This window comes from Typopeltis vanoorti, chromosome 10, assembly GCF_054136105.1.
Source record: "Typopeltis vanoorti isolate ZY-2024b chromosome 10, IOZ_Tvanoo_1.0, whole genome shotgun sequence".
NCBI lineage: Eukaryota > Metazoa > Arthropoda > Arachnida > Uropygi > Thelyphonidae > Typopeltis > Typopeltis vanoorti.
Genome location: NC_143558.1, coordinates 43,604,006 through 43,628,929, shown reverse-complemented (window position 1 = coordinate 43,628,929; position 24,924 = coordinate 43,604,006). Strand labels below are relative to the sequence as shown.

Sequence of the window (24,924 nt, the reverse complement as noted above, 5' to 3'; positions counted from 1 at the left end):
ACTTACTAAAATTAATTTGGCAGCGCCAAAATTTCCCCTGTTGGCGACTTTTGGAACTATTTTTTTTCGTTAAATCGAATCCCCATGTTCCACTGTGTATGCCCACCGAATATTGGTGTGTTTTCGTCCAATACATTACTCGCTAGAGGGCTCTGAACACTTGACGTTATTTTATAATCACCCGGTATATAAAGATTTTACTCGTCATAACGAGAATCGAATTCAAGTTTCTTTCAATACAAGGGTTTATTGTCCCGTCGTTCTTCCACTTGTGCTACGGAAACTTATAATAGTTCTTATAATATAGGTAGCTTGTGGCGAAACCTCCTATATTATGAGAATTAATTAACCACAAGCCACCTACTCTAAGCTGCGTAATATATGCCAAAATACTACATAAAGAAGGATTAAATTGCAAGTGATTATATTAAGTTGTACTTATTTATATTATGATTATAGTTTGTGATATTTGATCTTTATTGACGGAAAATGAAATTATGGCCTCAGGAAAACCCTGCTACTTCCGTATGAATATAATATGAAACAATAAGTTTCAAAAGTCCTTATAAAGTTCCTCAGAATTCGAACCTATTCTTTCCAACCGAATGACAAATACAGCGTCTGAAGAGTACGCTACGGAGGAACTAATTATGACAAAAAAATACAGTTAGTTTCCAAGAATCTCGTGACAAGAATTAATTGCACGTACTAAATGTGACAGTTAATCGATCACATAAAGTGCAATGAATGTGATGAAGGTAATATTACTCATATTTGTTGCACTCCTTTAAAATTACCGAATGAAAACAAAATATTGTAGTTGGTAATAATGAAGCTGGTCTAATGCACTACAGCGATTGTAATATTTGGGGTCACTGATGATTATCCAAATAGTGTATTAATTGGTAGCAAATAATAAATATAAGAATTGTTTAATTGAAGTGATTACTCAGGAGTAACAATGGAACTTTCTAGCGAATGAATTGCTAGTCTTGGGCTGAAAGCCACCTAGTTGTGCTAATTAAAGACTTCTATTCAAAGGAAGGTAAATTTTCTTGACCACAGAAGTTGGTTTTTGGTAGATTAATTAGAAGAGGATTTCAATCAACAGTAGCTTGAAAGATAAGTATGTTCTTTTGCCTGTAGCTTGGTTTAATAAACCAAGTAATGTTCTAGGTGTTTGTACTAGAGGAAACAAATGATGTTAAACAAGTCATTAATAAAAAAATAAAATAATAATAAGGTTAGTTTCATTTATATACTGTCTAGGTTTGGCATCATGGAATTCATGGTTAGAATAAATGGAAGATTTTAAATAGAATGTGCACTGTCTTGTGACTTAATTTATTTTTGAAGTTCTCTGTGAGCTGCGCGCACGCGCGGCCTCTCAGCGGGCATCACATGCCTGTGTATGCATACATATTGTACTGTACGCTTTTCTGCTCAGATCGCTGGTCAAAACACATCATGACTTGCACGTTTGCTTCCCTGGCTTTCAGAGAATGTTGCTTATAAAGAAAAATGCAGTCGAAAATGCATTGAATTATTCGTCAGAGGAATTTGAGACAGTGTGATGCTTAATAAAAATAGATTGTTTATTTGAGGAGTGGGAGTGTGGGATCTCACTGGAGGAACAAGTGATATTATTATTATTATTATTGGTCTGTCACTTAGAGATATAGAAAAGCAAAATTGTTATTAACAACAATAACAGAATTATGTTTAATTTAAAGAGCTATTTGTTATTATAATTTTTATAAAGTAGTCACGCAATTATTTTAATATATGATGACTTTATAATAAACTTAGAAAATCAATTATTATTTTTTTATCCGCAAAATATGTTTCGCATCTTAGGCTGCTACATGGCCTGGTCAGCCAGCCTTGTTTGGAGGTCTGTATTTTTGAATGTCGACAGCAATCTCATACAGTTTCTATCTCTAAGTGTACCTGCATATCTTGGAGAGCATTTGAGCAACAATCAGCTAATAAAATAAATAAATAAATAAAACATCAAGGTTCTTCAGAACTAAACGATACTCGTCAATTAATTGCCTTTATTGAATTAATTGACACAAACTGCCGCTTACTCTATTCAAGAAATCGATGTATTGAATCGTAGGTACGTTTTAATTTTAATGAATACAATATAAAATGCTATATGACTTCTTGACATATCATTTCCGACAAACCAGAAATTCGCTTCGTACACCCAGCAAAAAAAAAAAAAAAAAAGTAGAAGAGACATTGATCCCACATCTTGCGAACTCTCTAAGCTGTACCTTTCTTCGTTTTATTCATTTCTGACACTATGAAGATATGTAATTTTGCAAATTCCGGATTAGAATTTGCACTATCAAATCCATACTTCACAGTTTATGTAAATTGAATCATAATATTTGAGATGCCAATTTTCGTCATTCAGAAACTAAAAACCTTACCCACTTAATATGCACTAGGATTCCAATGACATCACCAGTTCCAGTGGTCAGTGATTCCTCATTTTCTAGAAATGTTTGGCTATTTATGGCTAAACACTGTGTAAAACGAGTGGATATAACGGATGTTGATTGAATGTTTTCCATTTCTTTCAAGACATAAAAGCCCCACTTTGTAGCTTAGTTGCTTTGAGAAAGTTTTGTAGCTTTGAGAAAATTCAAATTTGAAACAGGAGTTTTGTGCATAACACACAGTGACAAAGTCTGTATTCCTTGCCGAACAAAAGGAATAAAAATTATTTATATTGGATAAGTGAAACAAAAAATTCGAGTTTAAAACATGCATACCGTTGCAATTTCCTGTGATCGCGGCATTAGATCCCTGAAAACTTTAAACAGAATGTGCTCGAGTTTTCAGCTACATGTCAGTTTATTCATCATAGCTTGCGGTAAACAGCGTCACCATGCTCCCATTTTAGACGCTGGGTAGACTGCACAAGCAAAATAAATTTCTTTCATAGGCATGTATTAAATGTTCAGTCATCTACTAAAGCTTCCCACAGTGGAATATGCTCCACTGTGGTGATACCTAATCCATAAATAGATCGAATCTTAAAAATTCACAACATCAGACTGCCCGTTTGAACTTTTGAATATATGATTATTTTCGTAGTGATGCTAAAAGGTAGCACTGTGGTTTAGGTTTCTTTTGAACAGTCTACTTTCATGGGAATTTTCCCAGAAATAATGCCTATAGTCTACTTTCATTTATCTTTATTCTTTATTCCTTATCGTTTATTATTTCTATATTCTTTATTAATATTTCTTTTTATCTATCGATGTGATTTTACTGAAAAGGCATTAGAGAAAAATGAAAGCGCCACTCTCTGCAATATATCGCTGCAAAAGTACTGACAAACACTAAATCATTGCTGCAAAGATATCCTTAAATGATTTAAATTTAAGGATATCTTTGCAGCAATGTTTCTGGTTTCATAATGCCAAGCAGAAGAAAGACAGTCATAGATCGATTCTAGTCTCCGATTAAAGGAATATTTCTAGGTTTTGTAGGTTTCACGATTTTGTCGCTCTTTGGAGTAGGCAAATAAGATCCCCCGACCCTCCGAAAAATCTCGAATTTAATCTTGCAACTCATAATAATCGAATGCGGAAATCAGAATAATCAAAAAACTTCAAAATTATCGGTTACAACGATTATAGTTACCGGTGATGACTGAGATTGGTAACCGGTTGCCTTCCAATTTGTTAACACTTTCATTGAGCTGAAAATTGGAATTTCGTGTGGTGGCCAAATTTTTTTATTTTTTTCATTTAGTTAACGACGTCCACGCGATAACGCGTGATCGGCCGTTTGGTGAGAGCTCGCATCGCGTGATCGCGCGATATCGTTCATTGCCAAGCTGAAAATTGTAATTTCGTGTGGTGGCCAAATTTTTTTTTATTGTTTTATTTAGTTACCGACGTCCACGCGATAACACGTGATTGGCCGTTTGTTGAGGACTTGCATCGCGCGATATCGCGTGATTGGCAATGAACGTGTTAAAGCATACTTAGTACTGAAAGTATTCCGCTATTCATTAATTCATTCGCGATTAATAACGGACAATGGATGTAGCCTCGAACGTCAAATGAGAGTAGGAACTAAAGAAGTCCGTGAGAGTATCTTGGTAACTGCACTGCTAAAATGCAACACTATTTCTTTATACTGAGAATTCTATAAGCATAAAACATCAAATCAACATCGGCCATGTAGTGAGAAACGGCTCATGAATGCAAAACTAAGACGAAGAATCCATGAACTGCCGAGTCCAACAGACTTACTAAAATTGCTAGGAATGTGTTTTTGAACGCATTTACGATAGTCACCGTTCATGGGGGTATTAACAGAACGAATCAGGGGTAAAAAATCCTATATCACAAAAACAAACAGTTAAAGTGGATGAAAGAACATCAGCAGATCACCAGAGTACCGGAGAAATCATGGAGTGATGAATCCAGGTGCATGTTATTTTAGCGGACAGAAGGAAGGTCCTGTATATTGTGACAACACAGTCATAGACCCATCATCCTTGGTTATAATGTTTTGAAATCAGCGATGGAAATATGGTCTTGGACATGTTTTCCTGGTACTCTTTTGCCCCCTCCCCTCCTTTCATAGTAGGCTGAATGATGCAGCGTGCAAACTACCTGACTAGTTGCGATTCAAATATCCCATTTATGTTGACTATGTGCACTGCTTGTAATGGACACTTCTAACAGATAAGACGTTTTATCACAGAGCGCTTGTCATCCTGGAATGGGAACAGGAATTGTAGTGGTCTCGCATAATGGGTTTGATTCCCCCCCCCTCTCAGTCACTGGAGCTCATTCCCATATTTGGGATGTTGTGTTACGAAATGTTAGTCACTAGGACCCATTTGCCAGGCGATGTGAATGGAACTGCAGCAATTCCATCATATCCTTGTGGGAGAATATCCATGTGGAGTGCTTCCAGAACTTCATGACTTAAATGGCTCCAAATTGTCAAGTCTGCTTTGAAGGTTCAGTGTTCCAACAATACTATTGGGTAAATACTTACCAGATACTATTGGGTAAGTATTTCTAATAAACTGATAACCAATTTACTGTTTCTTTTATCTATAGAAATCTTTTGATAACTTGTTTGTGACAAAGAGACATAAATATATTACTTTTAAATGATTTGCAAATTTAATTTATTTCCTCTGGAAATAACAATATATCATATCTTTTAGATAAAGTCTATTCAGAAGATATTTATAGAAGATATTTATAGAAGATATTTATAGAAATATTAAATTAATATTTATTATTATTTATTTATTATTTAGATTAAGTCTATCAGTTACAGAAGAAAAAGAACCAAAACGGCTTCGTTTGGTTTTAAACTATTAAAAGAAAATAATTATTAGTTATTGCTTTATAGTTAGGTAAGTATTACAGTTGTTGCAATTGCCATCAAAATAATATAATTACAGTACTTTTTATGCCAATACACTCTCAGAAACTCCCTATTTACGTGTCAAAGAGTAACTGGTTTTTAATAAAGTATTTCCCCTTCATTCAGCATGATTTGCTCCATGGCTTCATGTGAATATGAATATTTAGATTGAAACAGTTTTGAATGTGTTTTGCTGCAATGAAGAATTTTAATAGTTTGCAAAGAAAGTATTGACAGACAGGTCCGTCGCGCGCGCGCGCGCGCGCACACACACACACACACACACACACACACACACACACACAATACTTCCGAATGATTTAATAATGAAGATTACAGATATTGACACTGAATACAAGATTAATTGCACAATGCATTTGTAAATGTGTTTAGTTATTCACACCTGTTAAAGGTCTCCATGGTGCTTTTTGCTTGTAAACGGAAAACTGCATTCGTATAAAAATGAAATGATGAATGAAACAGACAGTATGCGAAAACTCCGTAAATCGTTAATGGGAGAAATAAACCATATCTTCTCACTAATCCAGAGAATATTATTTTCTGCATGATATCCGCCTTAGTATCCGCATTTTAAGCTGAAAATATGTCTGAGAAAGCCAAAGTAAGAATGACATATTACAGTAACTTTTCATAAGTTTATCCTAGATTTTGTACCCGCAAACTTTGCTTTGTTTGGTTAGCCATATTTTCTTCCACATATGCACTCTCTCTCTCTCTCTCTCTCTCTCTCTCACACACACACACACACACACACACACTGACTTAATGGTACTTTCTTTGGCTTTGTAAGAGTCTGAAATTGGTGGAACAGAGAGAGAGAGAGAATCTGAAGAAAGAGGAAAATTAAGAGAGCCTGTTGAGCAGGAAAAAAAGCATAAACTTACGACAGGAACGAATGAGAGATAGAAAGATGTACAAACGTCTTTATTCGGGGCTGTCTAGGATTTAATGGTGCACTAAACTGCATATTTACGGCCTGGCCCTCCCATAGCAGCCACCTGAAGACTAGTGTCTGTCATTCCGTTGAGTTATAAACTGTAACCCCTCAAAACCCTTCCACCCACCACAGAAACCACAGCGGCTGCCGAAGGAAAAAGAAGACGCACCTGGGAGACGCCAAGTAGCGGTGTCTTTAATTCCACCCCTCCCTCGCAACGAAGGGGACCGGCAGCTTCTGTTGTGGGACTTTAGTACGTGCTGGAGAAGTTTTTACAGCACTGAGCTCCCTCCCCCCCAGTTCCCCCTAATGGCACCTTTGGCAGACACAACATGCGGTTATCACACCTAAAAACAGCCACATGCTGCGAATCCGGGGAGGGGTCGAAGGAGCCTTAAAGCACCTCAGTCGTCAAGTTACGTGTGAACACGTGGAAGGAATGTACAGACTGCGCAAATCTTAATGAGCTGACAAGTTGTGTTACCTTGGTAACCATCCGTCAAGGGACACGATGAGAATCTTCTTGATGAACGTTTTCCTTGCTAATTAATGTTACCAAAAGTTTAACAGATTTAATTAGAAGAGGCTTCAGCTTCGCGCTTCTATCTCTTCTTTTCACTTCTCCAGTTAAGACGAAATGTTTCAGTTACAATAAAACTTTGTGATAATAAATCCCATAGGAGTACTATGAAAATGAATGATAGAATTTGCTATAAAAATATTCATGCAAATAGAAAAAAAATAATAAAAAAACAATTCCTCGTTAAAATCTTAGCCATAAATAGTATCTTCTATAACGAATCTTCAGTCTGATGGTTTAATAATTACTTAAGCTAATTATTCAAAGTGAGTAATAATAATAATAAGCCGATTGTAATTACGTTCACACATGCGCAGTGTGTGACATATATATATATATATATATATTACAAATATGATTTTATGATTTTTTTTAGATATTCAAAAGCAAAGTCTAATATTGAACTTTCATCAAGAAAATTATAAGAAAATTTATAAATTATTATAAAAACATTATTTTTATACCATAATAATGAATTATTTTGAAGAGTTTTAATAGCTCAATTAGTTTATAATGCCATCTTTCTTTTAGAATAGAACAGCATCATAAACAGTTTCCATTCCCAAAGAAATGTCAATCCCTGATATCCATCAGTTGACATTAACTCTTCTCTAGAACCTTTAGAGAGAAAAAAAAATTATTTCATTTCATTTCATTTTTTTAAGAAAAGCATTTAAATATAAGCGAATTGCAAAAGCCAGTAAACAAATGCTTAGGGTAGTTTGCAAAGAAGAATTTCTGTCCTAGGGGATTTATCCCTTAACAAAAGCTCTTACGCGATTTGCTGATAGTTCGTCAAACAAACCACACTGAGAAGCCCTGCTATCGGTGTTATCATAATAAACAGAAGAAAATTTCTGTTTGAACACTTTTTTTAGCCTTCTTATGAGTTCCATCCAACTATTTGCTCTCTCCCTGTGTGTGTTTTTTGCGCGTGTGAGCTGGTGTATTGACAAGCAGTTGAAAAGGCCGATCACCGGAAGAAAAGATACAACTTCACACTACCACTTGCCTGCAATAGAAAACGTTTAATATTTGTCCTGTGCGTATAACACATGGAGATTAATTATTCCTGTACTGTCAATATTTGTTTGATAAACAGAGCTCTTGAAAAGGAGGGAATTGTGTGATGTAACAGCCTTATCAAGTGCTCTGGTATTTCAAACACACATTATTGGAATGCAAACAGAATCCACAAACAAATATCTCATTGTTTGATGTGTTGGTTCAACAGATCTCGGCCTGCTGTAAATCACATCTTCCAGCCGCCACATCGCCGAGTAGGGAGGCAAATATTTTCACAGTCATCGCGTACCCTAGTATATAAATGTGTTCGCCCGGCGGCTGCCTACTTTCTACGGCACTCCATGGTGGTGTTTCAAGACACGGCTCGCAGGACAGAGAAGGACCGCACAGTGATCATTTCTTATACGCAGATGGAAAGAATGTAAAAGAAACAAGAATGAGAATACCGGAAAGAATGAAGTCATCTCTTTAAGGTAAGTCCCTTTGTTTCGTTTTAGACTGTTTTCCTATCTCACCATCCTTTTGTAAAGAAGTAAATAAAAACAATGAAAAGGGCGCCTTATAAATTCCGCATGCCATCAACCTACCCATGATGGTTATTTTATCCCTTAATAACTGGGGTTCTATCTTCCTCAATCATTTGTTACTATCAAATAAAATTGATAGCAACATGAACAAGTTTCTGTTTTTTAATGACATTTTCACCTAGGAGAGATTATAAATAAATCTATAGCACATTAATAGCATGAATTAAGGGATAGATAGTCCAGAAACCAGTCCTGTTTATTGGAGGCCACTTCAGGGCCTTCTGAAATGTGTGAAGGACTCCAATAAACAGAGTGGCGACCTCACACTGGGCAATGAACGTTCCCCCATCATCCATTAGCTAAGAGATTCAGAATATTTTATTAAGAAAGATCATGGTATCCCATTTTACAGTATTTTTCTCTTTGACGATGCTTTTACTTTTAATTTAATTTTTTTTTTTTTCAAGCCTTGCATAAAGAATTTAGCGCTGGAGTGCACCCCTGCCGTCCAAGGAAAAAATTATACAAATACAGACCACCATTGGTCATGGTTATATTACAACATCAAAAAAAAAAAAAAAAAAAACTCCGTTTAATACTATTAACGGAGATATAACTTCTATAACTTTGCAATTCTATTACAACAAGTCAAGGTTATATAGATAAAAAAAATTCTGAAACGAAAGGAGAGATGAATAGAATTAGTTACTTCAAAGTTCAGTTTAAAATTCAGAAATTTAACTTCTTTACGACTATCCCAGTTCGCAAAGTGACTAAATTATATATAAGTTTTGGCAGAATGAGATCGTGACATGTATTAAATGTTGTGGCCAAAATGTCACTATATGCAATATTATTTGTCTGAAAATCATTGTAATAACCGCTTATTAAATGAATATAGTAATGAATTTCTTTTAACAGTTAAATATATTTTTAACGTGTATTAATATCTGAAGCCACAAAAACTCTGCGTTTTTCCTGCATACATGCATCGTGAAGATGCAAAATTACATTCCGTTATCGGCTTGAAGTCATCATCAGCTGTAGCACATCCACTTTACTTATTATAGGCCTAAGAAGGGGGCATTGAAAAAAAACAAAACAAAAAAAAAGGGGTTTGTTTGTATAGAAAGGTATTAATGTGTAGTAGGTTTCCACTTTTTCAAACTTTCCTGAATAACAATGCCATAATGCCTTAGAACCATGGCGCATGGTCCTAATGTATTACGGATTTGAAACTTTTATGTGTAAGATTAACAGAAAAATGCTAATACCAAAGTGAATACATGACATCATTACTAATATTCGATGAAAATAAATGTTAGATATTATCTATGGTTTCTTTGTTTTGAACAATCGCGCTCGCGGTACCTTCTCTGGTCAGTTTTTATTTATTAATTTCTGGCCTTTATTGTTAAATCTTATTTATGTTAAACTTGAATTAGATTTTGTTTGTTAATTTCTATACCTCGGTCTGGAGCATTTGGTGAGCTCCATGCTAAATTTCACAAATGTTGCAATTTCAGTAGTGGATTAGATTATCATTTTGACAATTGCTATATAATACAATGCTCATTGTTCCTCTAGTTAATGTCACCACTAAAAAACCGGAACATTTAGGAATGGCCACACTGACTAATTGGATAGTAACAAAAAAAAAAAATTACTTCACATTTTTATTGGACTATCTGAGATTCTATTTCAGATAATTTTGATTTAATTTAATTGTATATATATAGGCAAATTGAATGCTCGATTTGATATCGTATATCACTGCATAACAACTTTTACAGTGTTATAATTAAGAAACAATTGGCTATTGCAATTGAATAATCACAAATTCATATAGAAACTGAGAATATTATTATCATATGTGCTAACAAAAACAAACATAATAAGTTCTTTGTTACATCAAGTGCGACAAAGAACTGGTTCACGTAATCACTAGTACTGCAAAACTTTTCCGTGCGTTTTTTGGTTTGAGGAAATTTGTTGTTTTGTCATTGTTAGTAGTGCCTCGGCCCAGTTCCTCTACGGGGGCCCAGTGATTAATTACCTCATTCGAAACGTCTCTGTGCTTGGCTATATGGGAACGAAGAACAAAGATCCACACAAAGAACATTTAGTTGGCAAAAACTCGTGTTAAATTTAGTACTATAACGTTATTGAATTTTCCGTTCCTTAGCCTCTGGTGAAATGAAGTACAGAGAGAGCGAGAGAGAGAGAGAGAGCCCGTTGCCCCGCTTACCGAAGCTTTTACCTCTGGGAGTTAGGCCTAAACAAACAGGGTTCTAATGTAGGAAGGGAGCAGACGACAGGTCGGTAAACACGAAGCTCCCTAATTACGTCCTCCGTCAGTGTTTACTCGGTTCTTGCGGGCCGGCAGTGTCTCCTGATCTGTGCCGAGACGATGGCTCCAAGCGCTTGGAGCTACGACACAAGGCGAGAGGACGACATTAGAGCTGTCGCAGGCGAAAGATGGAAACGCCGGACAGTTAAGTTGATGAAAGGAAGTGGCAGACGTTCTTTCGCCATGGAGACAGCGATAACAGATCGCCCCCCAGTGAAGTGAGGAAAAAGATTGCAATATAACAGACTGTAACAAAGCTTTCCCCTCAGTTATTCAATTTACTCCCCTCCCGAGATATCGATTTTAACTCCGAACAGACTAGAAACACTCTCCATCACAAAATCAGTCACAAGATTTGGTATTCCACACATATTATTGCTAGCATGGAAAGGAATACGCTAGGGTAGGACTTTTCCCGGGTATTCCGTTTTTTCTTCAAGAGCAACAGTGTTTTTTATGCAATAATTTCCTGTGTCATTTTAACATGATTCCAACATCATAGATACAACGATCCCATGGGAACCGATGCATGATAATTTTTTTAAATTTTTTCCCCCGGTATATTTCTCCCAGTAGTATGTTAGAATACTACTGGGGGAAATATGTTTCAACTGATTTCAACTGAAATCAGTTGAAACAGTTTAAATGATTTCAGTGAAGTGTGCTTTTATACATGTATTTAGACGTTTTAAAACATTTTTATGAGTTTGTGTTCGTATTATATTATTATTATTTGATTTTAACTTTGTTTACATTTATAATTCGTAATTATTCTTGACATAATTATGAGTAAACGCAGTGCTAAATCCAATATTTTGTTCACTTCCTTCCGAAACTTCATTTAGAAATTCGAAAATGACTATAAAAATCTGTCAATTTTCTTAGTGAACGTGGAAATCTTTAAAAATTGAAAAGATAATTATAATTTAAAATGTTATTCTGATCTCCAAAGCTCTTTGATATCCCCCCCACTAAAAAAAACAAAAAAAAAACTAACGGTTAAATGCAGGAGGATTCTAAATAACGATGAAGTCTATTCAAATAATGACTCTGACGTTTTTTTTTTTTTATTTTTTAAATCAACTTAACACACGACTCTGTATTCGCATGTTCGATGCTGTGTTTATATGCGAAGGTTTCCCCTGCAGGAAGTCTATTTTAACCCTTCAGAACGGATAATCCAATCGAAAAGGACACTTAGTTTAGTATATAATATACGGGTTTTTATGGTCTTACTTGTCTCCGTCATATTTCCAATCGAATCAAACCAATCTTCTATTGCATACTGTTTATATATTGGTTAAAGGAATGAAATGCATATTCACCTGGACAGCTCACAGTATATTTCGAAAGGAAAAAATTAGGGAATTTGCAAGCCGATCTTAGTAGTATATTTGATCCTGAAATCTGGATATAATATACTGCATATAAACTATTACAGGGGAGACTTGAATTCGTTATTTTGAAACGAGCAGTGAAGAAAACAAAACAAAACAAAAAAAAAAAAACTCTCAGTTAGTAAAATTAAGCACACGTTGCCTTGCTTCCTCAACAAACGTCGTTTAGCACCTTGCTGTTAACTTTTTTTTTTTAATGTGAATCCGCCACAATGGTTGTAAAACTCTTGGTGGTAGGATAACAGTTAGATAATCAAGAAACTTTGGGTTAGAAACTCAACGTTGAAAATTTCAAGTCACTTTCTATCTCCAGTATTGAGCCTCCGTAGCTCGGTCAGTATAGACGAAGCTCTTTGGTCGGAAAGAGCTGGGTTCGACTCCCGTCCATGACGTGAAGCACCTTTATCTGGTCTCTTTCGACTAAAGGTGAGTTAGCTGGTCTCATACGACGGTAGAGGGATTTTTTACCCGGAAACTCGAGTTCTTCGTCCCTCACAACAGGTAAACCGGCCAGTGAACACACACACACATACACAATTAGATCTACAGTCATAAAATATATACTTAATTCCTCATTAGGAAGGCTCGACCGTTCCTTAGGACGGTCGAGGAACGGGGGGGGGGGGAATCCCAAACGAATAAATAAAAACCTCCAATATTCAAGGTGTGGTGGTCTCATACGGAGAAATCAAATTCATCTGTCACCTGAAGATTTTTTACGAATATCCCTATCCAACCTGTTTGTTTAAGCGGAATGGTCTCTCTGTTCGTTCGACCAGGCCAGCAATTAATTAGCATATTAATACGGTAATATTTTTATATGGGATTAAGTCTGATATTCTTATTGCTTTTTTTTTTTTTTTTGATTTGGTCAGATTAGAAGCAACATTTCTGGTTTAGGAATGTCGAGTTTTTATCTGCCAATTGTGAATATTCCATTACTAATCTTAGCATATTTTTATTTTTATTTTTTAACTTCGCACTGTTGCTTCCTTTTTTTTAAATTTTTTTTTTTATACTTCTGGTTCTAATTTGATCTAATCCTTAACGGCTGCGGTCTACATCGTATTTTGCATGGCTGACTTCTTTAAATACAAGGATATAATTTACCGACCTTATGAATATTTCCACATTTCCTGTTTACATCAACCATACGTAAGCACAGCTGGTCAGTGAACTTGCGAGTATAGATGAAAAATTAAGTTGCCGGTAACATTGCTGAGTGAGCATCGCATCTGGAAGAGAGAGAGAGAGAGAGAGAGGGTGGGGGGGGGGGAGAGAACAGTTAAGTGTTTTACAAACCGGCTGGTATTCAAGATTTCTGTTTTCGAAACGTTACCTTCGTAGACTCTGGTTTGGGTGTCCCAACTCAATTCTGCATATCTGAATAAACACTGGATGAGCGCTTAAATTGCAAAATTTTTGCACTGGAGTGTGATTTTGACACTTAAAATGCGAATGTGGTTTTGTTTACTCTCTCAGATCATTCTTGTTGTAATTGCTAGAAAACAGCCAATAATAGTATTACTACTACCACTATTATTATTATTAGAAACGATTTATTTCATCATTGTGTTAGACCATTGGAATATCCGGAATCACTGCCATGTATCTCTTTCGAAGTGTACTGTAACTGTAATTATAATTAAAATCTGATATAACTAGGATTACTTCCTGTATTTATATAGCTTTACCAATAAAATTATAGAAGTTTCTTAGGGAAATAATGCCAAAATGGTGTACAGTTTTCGCGAAGGATTTAGTTAGTATTTATTGGTTGTAGAGTGGTCGAATAAGAAATTATCTCTGCACATAGTATGAGAGAAATATTGATGCAAACAGGAAACAGAACTATTAATTTAAACAGTTGTAGTATGTGCAGGTGGATTAGTATTTTTATTTGGTTGTAAACATTATATATATATATATATATATATATATATATTTAAAAGATAAACACCCAGTCATCTTTCCCCTTGTGGTAAGATGAGAAGTCACAACGGGATACTAGCCTGTGTAGTAATACGTTTTCTGGTTGAGAGCAAAATCTCATTATGATTCGTGGGTCTTAAGCAAGATGGTTCAGTAATTATATAGTTGCACTGAAAAAATTTGTTCAGAACACTTTTCAAAACGATTACCTCATGTAAAAAATGTTCTTGATAGAAAGTCAATAAAATGGTCGTTAAATATTAATATAATATTAATATTGATGATCGTACTGTCATTATGAGGTTACCCAAGAATCGGGTATTGATAATGGTTTCAATGTAACTAATTGTGAATATTCCAATATTAAGTTAGTTGGTATGACATGGAGAGATTTCAGAAAAGTCTGGGATTGTGGATCAGTGACTATTATTCTAGGAAAAAGCTTTAAAGTCTAAACTTTCTAAAATATAATATTGACTGTTAGCAAGAAATAAAAAAAGAAAAACAGTGATGCTCTTCTTCACTTTAGCTTGCAGTTTATAATAGATTGACATAAAGTCTTTAAAGGTCAGTTTGGATATATTTTTCGAAGTTGGTATTTTATGATAAAATATACATTTAAGAGATTGGTCGGTAAGGTGTCTCCGGAATGAATTCGGCGAAAAAAATCAACGATATCGACTGTATGCAAATCAGATAAGAAAAAAGTTACTGGAAGAAGCGGTTACTAATAAAATATACGATAATTATTGCTGCGATGCTCATGAGCTCTTAAAGAGGAAATTTTCATTTTAGACACATAGAGATTGACGCTCTTGTAAAGTTAATAGACTTTTCTGAACTAATCATTGACGATGTTTCAAAACATGATGACATACAGACTTTCAAAAATATAGTAATATTGTACCTATGCTTGCAGATTATTTTGCACGGATTCTGAGCTCCATAAGCCTCAGTTGTCCTTTTATTTGTAAAAATCATTTGTTAAAAATGGCCTTTTTTTTTTTTTTTTGAAAGGATGAGGAATATCCAGGACTCCTTCCCATCTCTCTCTCTCTCTCTCTCTCTCTCTCTCTCTCTCTCTCTCTCTCTCTCTCTCTCTCTTCCAGTTTCTAGATCATTTATCTCTCTTAGCTCCGTTTGTAACGATGATGCCCTTCACGTGAAAAGATTTCGTTTCGAATCCCTTCTAGACCGCTAAGAACTCTTATAAAATATTTTCAGTTGGAAATAAGTTAGCCAGGAATATGGGGGCGGGCAGAGTTTTTAGACATAATGCACTGGCCTCAGCTTTAATTGCTTCAACCGTAATATTCAAAAAACAAACAAATGCTATTTATTTTCGTAAACATTCAGGTCTCCGACAACTACAAAACGGTAATGCTTGTAAAATATCGAAAGATATGCACATCATGAATTTCTAGGTTGGATTTAGGCCCCCTGAGAGCTGCAGTAGTTGCGTATAAAGTAGCACGGTCCATATGTACTACACAACTAAAATTTGCCACTGAACTTGCTACAAGAGTAAACTAATTGTAATAACGTATACCTATGTTAATAGGGCTGTAGAATAACGAAGTGCTTGAGCAACTCATCTCACCTCTTATCTTTCTGATCTGAGAGTTGGTTGAGAATCTGGAATTGAATCATATCAGCAATGAACTTTGGAAAAAGAAATTTGAACAGAGTACTCAGAACTCTAGAGATAATCTGGAATTGATTCCCATGTAGTAGGAAAATTCTCCTTATCAAAAGTGAGTTTCAGTAGCTGGTTTGAGTATAATGCCAAAACATCGACGAAATTTCGAGTTTCTCAGTTCTCTCACTAGTATTCCAACTCATGTAGCATATAACCCATATCAATCGTAGTAGTATTGTCGTAACATTGTCATTATATTATAATGACGTGAAGACAGAACCACAATCTATTTTAATATTAATTCCATTTCTTTAAGATATCTATAGAGGAGTAACCAAACTTTATTCATTTACGTGCAGCTGTTATCATAGGCGCACTCATGACGATGATATATGTGTATATCATCGTCATGAGTGCGCCCTACGTGGTTTCAGACCACCCATATACGTGGGTGGTCTGAAACCATGTAACGTGTGTGTGTATATATGTATACTTTCCGCAAGCGTACGATAGCGATCTGTGAGAATTTTGGACCATTCTTCCTATAGGCATGTAATGAGGTCCTGGACTGTTGTGGGACGATTCAGTTCCTTCACAGATGTTTAATAGGGTTGATCAGGGTTCGGTGGAGGCCAATCAAGTGTGGTGATGTTCATTTTCACAAACCAAGTAGTTGCAGCAGCCGTATGACACGGTGTTGCTTTGCTGAAAGAGACAATAGTCAGTTCCTTAGAAACGCCACAAAATGGGAAGCATGGATTTGTTTAGAATGTTCAGATAAAGCTCGGAGTTCAGTGTTTGTGGTACCACAAATAAACGTCCTAGTGCAAACCAGGAAAAAGAGGATCATACCATCACACCGCCACTTCTGAATTTCATAGTTAGGGTTACGCATTTGGTAAGAGACGTTCACCGGGTATCCGCCACACCCACATAAGTCCATCTGCTCGGTAGAGGGTACAGCGTGATTCGTCGCTGCATAACACTGCTTTTCAAGCTTCCACTATACACGCTCTTTGCACCACGGAAGACGACGCTGTATGTTGATTCGAGTAATGTGGGGCTTGCGTATTCAGGTCCTACCATGGAAACCCATGTTTTGAGCCTCGGTTCTGAATGTTTTTGTGCAGATTCTTGTTCCATTCGAAGCTCGAAACTCAACATTCAACGTTTCGGCAAACGAATGGCGGTTTTTACATATTATCCTTCTTAGCACCCTACGGTCACTTTCGGTGTGTGGTGGGTCGTCCACTGAGGGTAGGTCTTGCAGTTAACTCCCGGCACTTCCTTCTTGAAAAGATAGCTTGCAACATGGCATCCTATCACAACGTCTCTGTCTCTTTCAAACTCCTTCAGTTCTCTTCTCGTTGCCATTTCATTGGGCACAGTTGCCTTGACTTGGGAGCTCATATTCCTCCAATTTTTACCGGCTACAAATACGTAAAATATTTTATATATATATATATATATATATGATTTTTACCTCATAAATATATATTAAGTTTCATCAAAAGCAGGTCATCTCTTCTAGTGCTGATTGACAGACAAATCGTAAGAAAGATAGATAATATGTTGCGAAGGCGCTTAAAGGGTGTATATTTCACGACGGCAGTTTTGTTTAGTGATATTATTCATTACCACAGTAATTGAACCTTGAATAATGATTAGCGCGCATTAACAAGATTCCTTTTTTTTTTTTCGTACTCGCTTACATACATATAAAACCTTCGCTATACTTGGGTAAATTTAATTGAAGTCTGGAATTGTATTAAAATTTGTCATGCCATTGTTTCAACTGAGTTACTGTTCTCATACGGAGGTGAAAAGGTTTTTTCCTCCCGGACACTCCGGGTTTTCATCGCAAAACAGGCAAAACGGCCAGTAGAACACACGCAATTTATAGAAAAAATACATCACAACCAATAATAATAATAATAATAATAATAATAATAATAATAATAATCGTATTTTAGGTTAATAAAATGGTGCTGAATGCCTGTGTGGGCATCGCAAGCTAAAAAATAAATAATGAGAAGGCTAATGAGAAATATTGTTTATTATTGTTATTATCTCGGATAATTCCCATACTTAGTGCTTTATGCATATTAGATTCAGTTTAATATTCATGTGCTACATATAATGTTATATAATATATATATATCTGTTTTAATCCTTTTATGGTGGCGAAAAGCATCTAAATAACAATAAATATCTCAGAAAATGGCTCATAGATTCAACAAATAACAATATCAAATTGTTGTATTGGACCAGTCCAGCAAAAATCGCTCCTAGCGATAATTGAATACTTCTGTATTGGTTTGACATTTGAGCAACAGTGGATGCAATATACTTTAAGTTCATTTTTCTCTGCAGCAAAGTAAATTAGTAGCGTCTGATCAGTGTGGAATAATAAAGCAGAGATGTTATTTATAATCATTTCTAGCAATAATTAAATACAAATCTATTCTAAGCAGGCTATTGAAGTGTGTCTAATTTCCTATTACTCAGAATGGCAAAATATGCTACAGAAACTTCCTTAGGTGAAAGAAGAGAGGGAATTATCACGGGTTTTCAAACAGCGTACCAGAATATCTTTTACTTGTAATTTTCGTTCCATAAAGCGAAAATCTAATCTCCTGGCAAAGGGAGATTATTACAGTACTTCATCTGCGTCACTTCAATAAATGCTGACTAGTAGTGGATGTCCTCACGTGTACAAACACCAGCCATCATCGCGTGGTGTGTTTAATAGAACAGGTGCAGAGCCTACTCTTTGGATGAAAACTGGATCAATAGAGAGTAGTGTTGGTATACTGTGGACAGAGAACTCCTCAAACATTTACCCTGTGGGAGCAAACATTGGAACCCTTTAAATACATTCCCCAGCCCTTCGGCATCACAGTTACGTCATTCCGCCCTGCCAGCGTCCGTCCCAGGTCGCCTGATATGTGTATGTGTGTGCGTGCGTGTGTCTCTGTGAAGGCCTTCCTTGCTACTGCGACAAGTTCGTATCGCCTAGCAGGGGTGACGTCCGAGTAGCAGGTGAGAGAGAGGGATGTCTGTGCGGTTGTGTTAGGTGGGTTTTTTTGTTATAGGACCGTCACGGAATAATTCGCCTTTTGTCACGTGTTTTGTATCTTACGGAGATGGCGCTTGACTGTTCACGGCTTTTCTTTCTCTAAACTGGAACGATTTTCTCCCTCCCTCTCTCTCTCTCTCTCTCTCTCTCTCTCTCTAATATTTCTTATTGTTGTGACTCAAATGAAAAGATTATTTCCATGCACCTGTGAGTTGCCTCGTTCTGATTGCATATATGTAAAGGTTATAGGGTCAGTCCCATTTGCGGCTGGATTTTCGATTTTAAGTTTTGTGTGACGATATATTTCAAAGGAAGCGAAGGGAAGTCCAGATAGCAAGTGACCGACGTTTCGAGGATTTTGGAAAATTTTGTAGCTGGTATTTTCACAAGTGGTATATTCACATCGACACAGGTGCATAAATTAAGTAATGCAAGCCTTTACGACTCCGAAATTAGTTAATTTAGTTACTTTTAATTGTCATAAACTGTTGATCTTTATTTGCCTTTTTTTTGGACCTAGAAGGTTTACGATTTCATTCCAGCTGATCGCTGGATATATTTTATCTACAAATTACAAGCCCACTTTAGATGCCATTAGGTAGTGGAATGTTTTTTTACCGGTCGTAAGGCATTGGAAATTGAAGGTAACATCTTTAATCTCTCTCTCTCTCTCTCTCTCTCTCTCTCTCTCTCTCTCTCTCTCTCTCTCTCTCTCTCTCTCTGATCAGCTTTCTACTTGACAGTATTAATTCATTTGTGTGAATCTTTCGTTATTTTTGCTCACAGTGTCATCGAGATCACACTGGAATAGCTTGATGTAAGTATACGTCTATAATATTGCAATACTTGAAACTATATTTATCTAGCTGATTATTTAAATTATCCGCGCAGTTTATATCAGTGTATAGAGTTGACCAGATTGCCCCTTTTAAGCTGCAATATAAGATCGTCAGTTTATCAGACAAAATTCATAAGTAAACTTTTTGAATAATAGTGAGCAATCAACAGTGGAGCCTACTCAGTTGGTTTTGAAGGAGCCCATTGGTTGGGAGGACCTGGGTGTTCGAATCCCATCTATGATACTAAGAACTTTTATCAGGACTTTTAAACTAAAGGTGAATTAGCTGATCTCATACGGGAATGGAGGGAAAAATCCGAAAACTTTGATTTTTCGTCTCTCTAAATCGGCAAACCGATGCTGTGCACACGTCTTCCTTCTCTTCTCAATCGTCCCTTAAGACGGGTATACACACATATCTACAGACATAAAATACCCAACCGTAGGGTATGCAGCAAATGACTGGCAAGCCGGCTGCATTAATTGCCTACAACCCTAATCAGAGGACTCAACGCCATCTTGGACGGAAGAGAACTGGATGGGATGAACAGTGGCATTAGCTTTATAAATGTTATTTGTTTTCTCTGTTAGCGTTTACACTAAAAAACACAAACTATATCGGTATATCAGTATTTGATAAGCGCTCGAAAAACTACGTATAGTATAGGAGGTTTTTCATTCTGAACATAGAGTTCGAAAATTCTCCATTATTGTATTTACGATTCGTATAACTATACATATAGCCTTAATGTCCTGTTAGGAAGTAGTTTTCCCAACCTTGAAGCAGGGGTTTCCATCAACAATGCTATTGACATGATGCTATCATATTTTTAATAGCGAAATGACTCTTTGCAAGATGATATTACTCTATCATATCCTTCTTTACTGCTTATAGACGAATGGCGATAATCGTACGTTGATCTGTCGAAGCAAAGCGGGCAGGGATAGGGGAGATCCGTGTGCCGCTGAAGGAGCCAAATACACAGTTTCTACAGTACACTTTTTACAGGGATAACACTGCCCGATCCTTGGAGACGCTCCCGTTAAAGTTGCGTCCCTGACCCCCCCCCACCCCAGTCATATTCACCCACCTTCGTTCACAAAAGGTGTCCGGCAACACCCACTACCTTGTGGGGAAAAGAAAAGTGCCGCAGATTAGTCCCCGTAATTCACGTGCCCATGGCTGCCGTGAGAACATTGATTTCACGGTCTCTCACGAGGAGGTCATCCGTAGCTCGTTCGCAAAAACCCGCAGACAAGTGTGGAACATCTCTGCTAAAGAAACAAGCGGCATGCCCTTCGGATAAGGACGAATACTGAATATGGCGAAGGTGATAAGAAGTTGTTTTTTTCCCCCGCGATGTTTTAAGGCGGAAATCTCTTGTTACGCGGATCACAACAAACTAATCCTGACAATAAGCTGATATCACTAAACCAACAGTTAATCCCACGTTTACAAACATGACGCTGATAATCCACTTGAAGAAGCATCATCTGCATTTATCCCAGGATCAGGTGTTAGCCAAGTTCAATGGCATTTTTCTTGTCTTGTGTTGTTTGTGGTTGGGGCACATGGATGTAGAAGCCACGGGAAAATTGTTCCTCGTGCGCCTTTTTCATTGTTCACAAAGTCATTCTCTTGCAACTACAGCATTTTCGCATAGCTTTGCTTATCAATTACACCAATCCTCGAGTTGTGTTTTCAAGAGAATCTTGCATAACACAATTTGTTTTCCTAATCTGTCCACCGAATTTTTTATTAATCATTTTATTCAACAAGTCATTTATCTTTTTTTATAATGAACATTTTAATATTTATTAAAGTATTTATTTATTTATTTATTAAAGTAATGATTCTTATTACTTATCCTACTGCGTCGATTAATGTATTGCTTCTCCACAACTTTAGCATTATTATTATTGTTTCTTTATTAATTTCATAATTTTACTTTTTTTGTTGAAAGTATTAATCAATGACCCGTAGCGTCTACGACATATATAAAGATGAAAAACAGATATTTACATTATTTTAGAGAATTTTATAATTTATCAACTAAAAAATGGAAAAACTAAATGTTTTTGCTATTCCTCGATTAATTATGATATTTAATCCAAATATCTCTCTTATTAAATTTTACAAACAACACAATTAACTACACTCTTATTAATTTGACTTTGTGGTAATTTCATTATTCTGATATCTATATTATGTCATATAACTCAATCGAAACGAAATATTACGAAAAATTGTCATTCTGATTACTTCAAGAAATGAAACCAGTCGTCTTAAAAATGGATAAATATCATTATTGTATATAGTATAATATACAGAATATATGATTGTATCATATATAAATATTCAAATATTATTTGTTTATAATTATTGTGTAGCCTCGCTACAATACAAAATTGTGTTGATTCTCACTATAACCAATATCGTTATAATAATCTCGTTCACTATAACCGACTGTCGAAAGCTCCCCATGCAAGTCCCATAAGCACGTTGCTATTATAAACGTATTATAAATATTATTTTAACAACCTAAACAATGCTCTAAAATTAAAAAAAAAAAAAAAAAAACTCTTTTAAAAGATTCTCTTTTATAAAGCCTATTTCACTTTTTTTTATTTATTTATTTGGAGAATCTTATGTATTTCGATGTGAAAACTTACTAATCTGTGGTAATATATATATATATATATGTTTAGGCCCATTTACTGATATCTGATATCTGGTGGATTTCAGTCATATATTGATGCTTTCTGTTAAAAAATAAACAGTTCCCTTCCCCCTCCTCATCGTGTCATTGAGGATATTGATGAACCACACACGATGTTCAAAAGTAACTTAGCTCTTCCGCTTCTCGGGTTTAATACCCGCTTCTTTGACTGCCTCGCGGTGGTGATCAATATCTGCAACGATTGGACCAAAGAAAGTGCAGACATGCCCTCTACCTTCTCAGACAGGGTTAATACCCCCCCCCCCCTTCATCACTTCCCGAATCGCGAGCAAGAAGGAAATGCTAGCCAATAAACCGGAAAAGACGTGCCCTTTGGTCTCCATTTCTCCACCATGGCGGGCATTGTAACCGTTAGCTAAGTCTATGGTTGCGCGTGTTTCCGAGTAGATAGGGCTGGGGGGGCACAGCACGTGCTACGGCCAAAGAACTTCACATTAATTTCTCCCTGTCACTCAGACGGAGAAGGCCGTGTTTACCTGCGTGCGTTAGGAGATAGGTTTACGCCTAGCAATCAATAGACGCTGTAGGGAGTCGAGATATTAATAAGCCAGCCTCTTCTTCATCCGGGACTTAGTGTCGCCTTGGGCCATTAGTGAAATCACTCTGTTTGGTCGCCCTGCCGTAGCCTCGTGAGCGTCAGAGTGGAGGTAATATTTTTTCACAAATGATCCCTCCAGCTACGGGCCTTAGGCTGTATTTATCGCGGTCATTGGGCTCAGCATGGCCAGTATTAATAACCAAGTCATTCCGGCAATTGATAAGTTTTTTTTTTCTGTTGTTGTTGTCGAGGTGCTTGTCTTATGCATCATTTCTAGATGATGAGTATTATTTCCATAAAAAAAGATATAGAATAGCTCTCAATGAGAAGTGTCAGACTAATAATTCATTGTATTTTCTTTACTAAAGTCCCTTTCTATATCTGTTCTTATCTTACTATATTCAGCTGATTACAATAAACTCTCTTAAAGTTTTTCGAGGACTTAGTGGTAGTTTTTCCCCGAGGAGGAGGTGAAATGTTGAGACCAGAAAATATTATGCTTCTGCAAAGTCTTACCTAAAATGCAATTATATTGATACTGTATATAAACAAGTTTTGATATTGTTCACTCTTTTTTTTTTTTTTAATGTAGATTCATCCCACTAATGATTGTAAATAAACTCATACCTGAAATAAGAGGTGTTTTCACACCGAGCAACAAAAATGATTACTTTTACAAACTTTAAAAAATATTCATGCCACATGGACTTTCACAAGCGTCCATAAGGCATGAACATTTGTAAAAGTTTTTTCTTTTTTTTTTTTCTTTTTTTGCTTTCGGTTGGAATTATTTAGGTGTTCGAATCTTCCAGGATGCGAAGAATTTTTACAACCGCATTTCAGCAAAAAGTGAGTTTAAGTAGTCTCATAAGGAGGTGAAAGGATTCCTCCTCCCCCCAAATGGGGACGTCGGCAGGAAAATATACGCAGTTAATAGACAGTAATATACTGGTTTCATAGCCTGAGGCTAGTTTCTTTCGCAGTTGATTTGTATAAGAGGTGACAGAAATAATTCTGAAGTTATAATCTATATCACCAAATCTTAATTTTAATGATCGAAGTGTATATATAATTTAGACCAGTGCGTGCTTTTTATTTTCAACTTTCTCAAGAACAGATGGAGAAAGAGGAGGAGACAAAACACCTTAAAGCATGTAAAGAAAAATAAGTATTATGAATCTTGTAGCTGAATATTTTGTACCAGAATTCCATTTTTGGCATTCAAGAAACTCATTGTCTAATGTTATTCGTTAGGGGGAGGGTTACAACAGCGAATCAGTCTAATTAGGAGAATATTTTAATTAACCTACGAGAAATGGCAGAAGTGTGCTGGTCTTTCTGTCGAGCGTACAATCTTCAACTTCTGCTCCATTAGCTGGCAGAACAGAAAGTTGGTTGAGGGGGGGGGAGAAGAAGACCAGCGACTCAGCAGGATGCTTAGCAAACGCTGGCATAGAGTGACAATCGGGAAAATTGCGGTAAGATGTGCTCATGTTGACAGACATGCTCATGTTTAATTCATGTGGTGGCGTGTGTGTGTGTGTGTGTGTGTGTGTGTGTGTTCTCTCATTCACTGCAGGGAGTAAATTAGCCTCAAGAAGATGCAACTCCCGTGTTGGCGTGCAAGTCGAGAAACAAGCAGTGAATTAAGACTAAGTGGCTAAGCACCCTCAACGTCCTTTTTAGGTTTCCAACCCTGTAACTAATCAGCGTTCCAGATTTTCGCTGCCTCTGAGGAATCCAAGATTAATTGAATTATCCTCGGAAATGTCGGAGGTGAAGCAGTTCTCAATTAGAACGACTTACGACTAATACACGCTCTTCTGAAAGGAGTTACATTCGCATGTAGAGAAAGATGGCTGTGGATTTCTGCAGTCACAAGCAAGCCATCTTTCGTACTG

General features: G+C 36.3%; 1 long non-coding RNA gene across 3 annotated transcripts in view; it reads left to right on the top strand.

Annotated features, from left to right (window-relative positions):
- The window catches only part of LOC150102370 (uncharacterized), a 399,049-nt gene that overhangs the window by 276,379 nt on the left and 97,746 nt on the right, over positions 1-24,924 (top strand). For all 3 annotated transcript variants that reach the window (XR_016548919.1, XR_016548918.1, XR_016548917.1), the window contains 2 exons: positions 5,309-5,407; positions 8,191-8,455. This is a non-coding gene — a long non-coding RNA (uncharacterized LOC150102370). The remainder of the gene's footprint in view (positions 1-5,308; positions 5,408-8,190; positions 8,456-24,924) is intronic.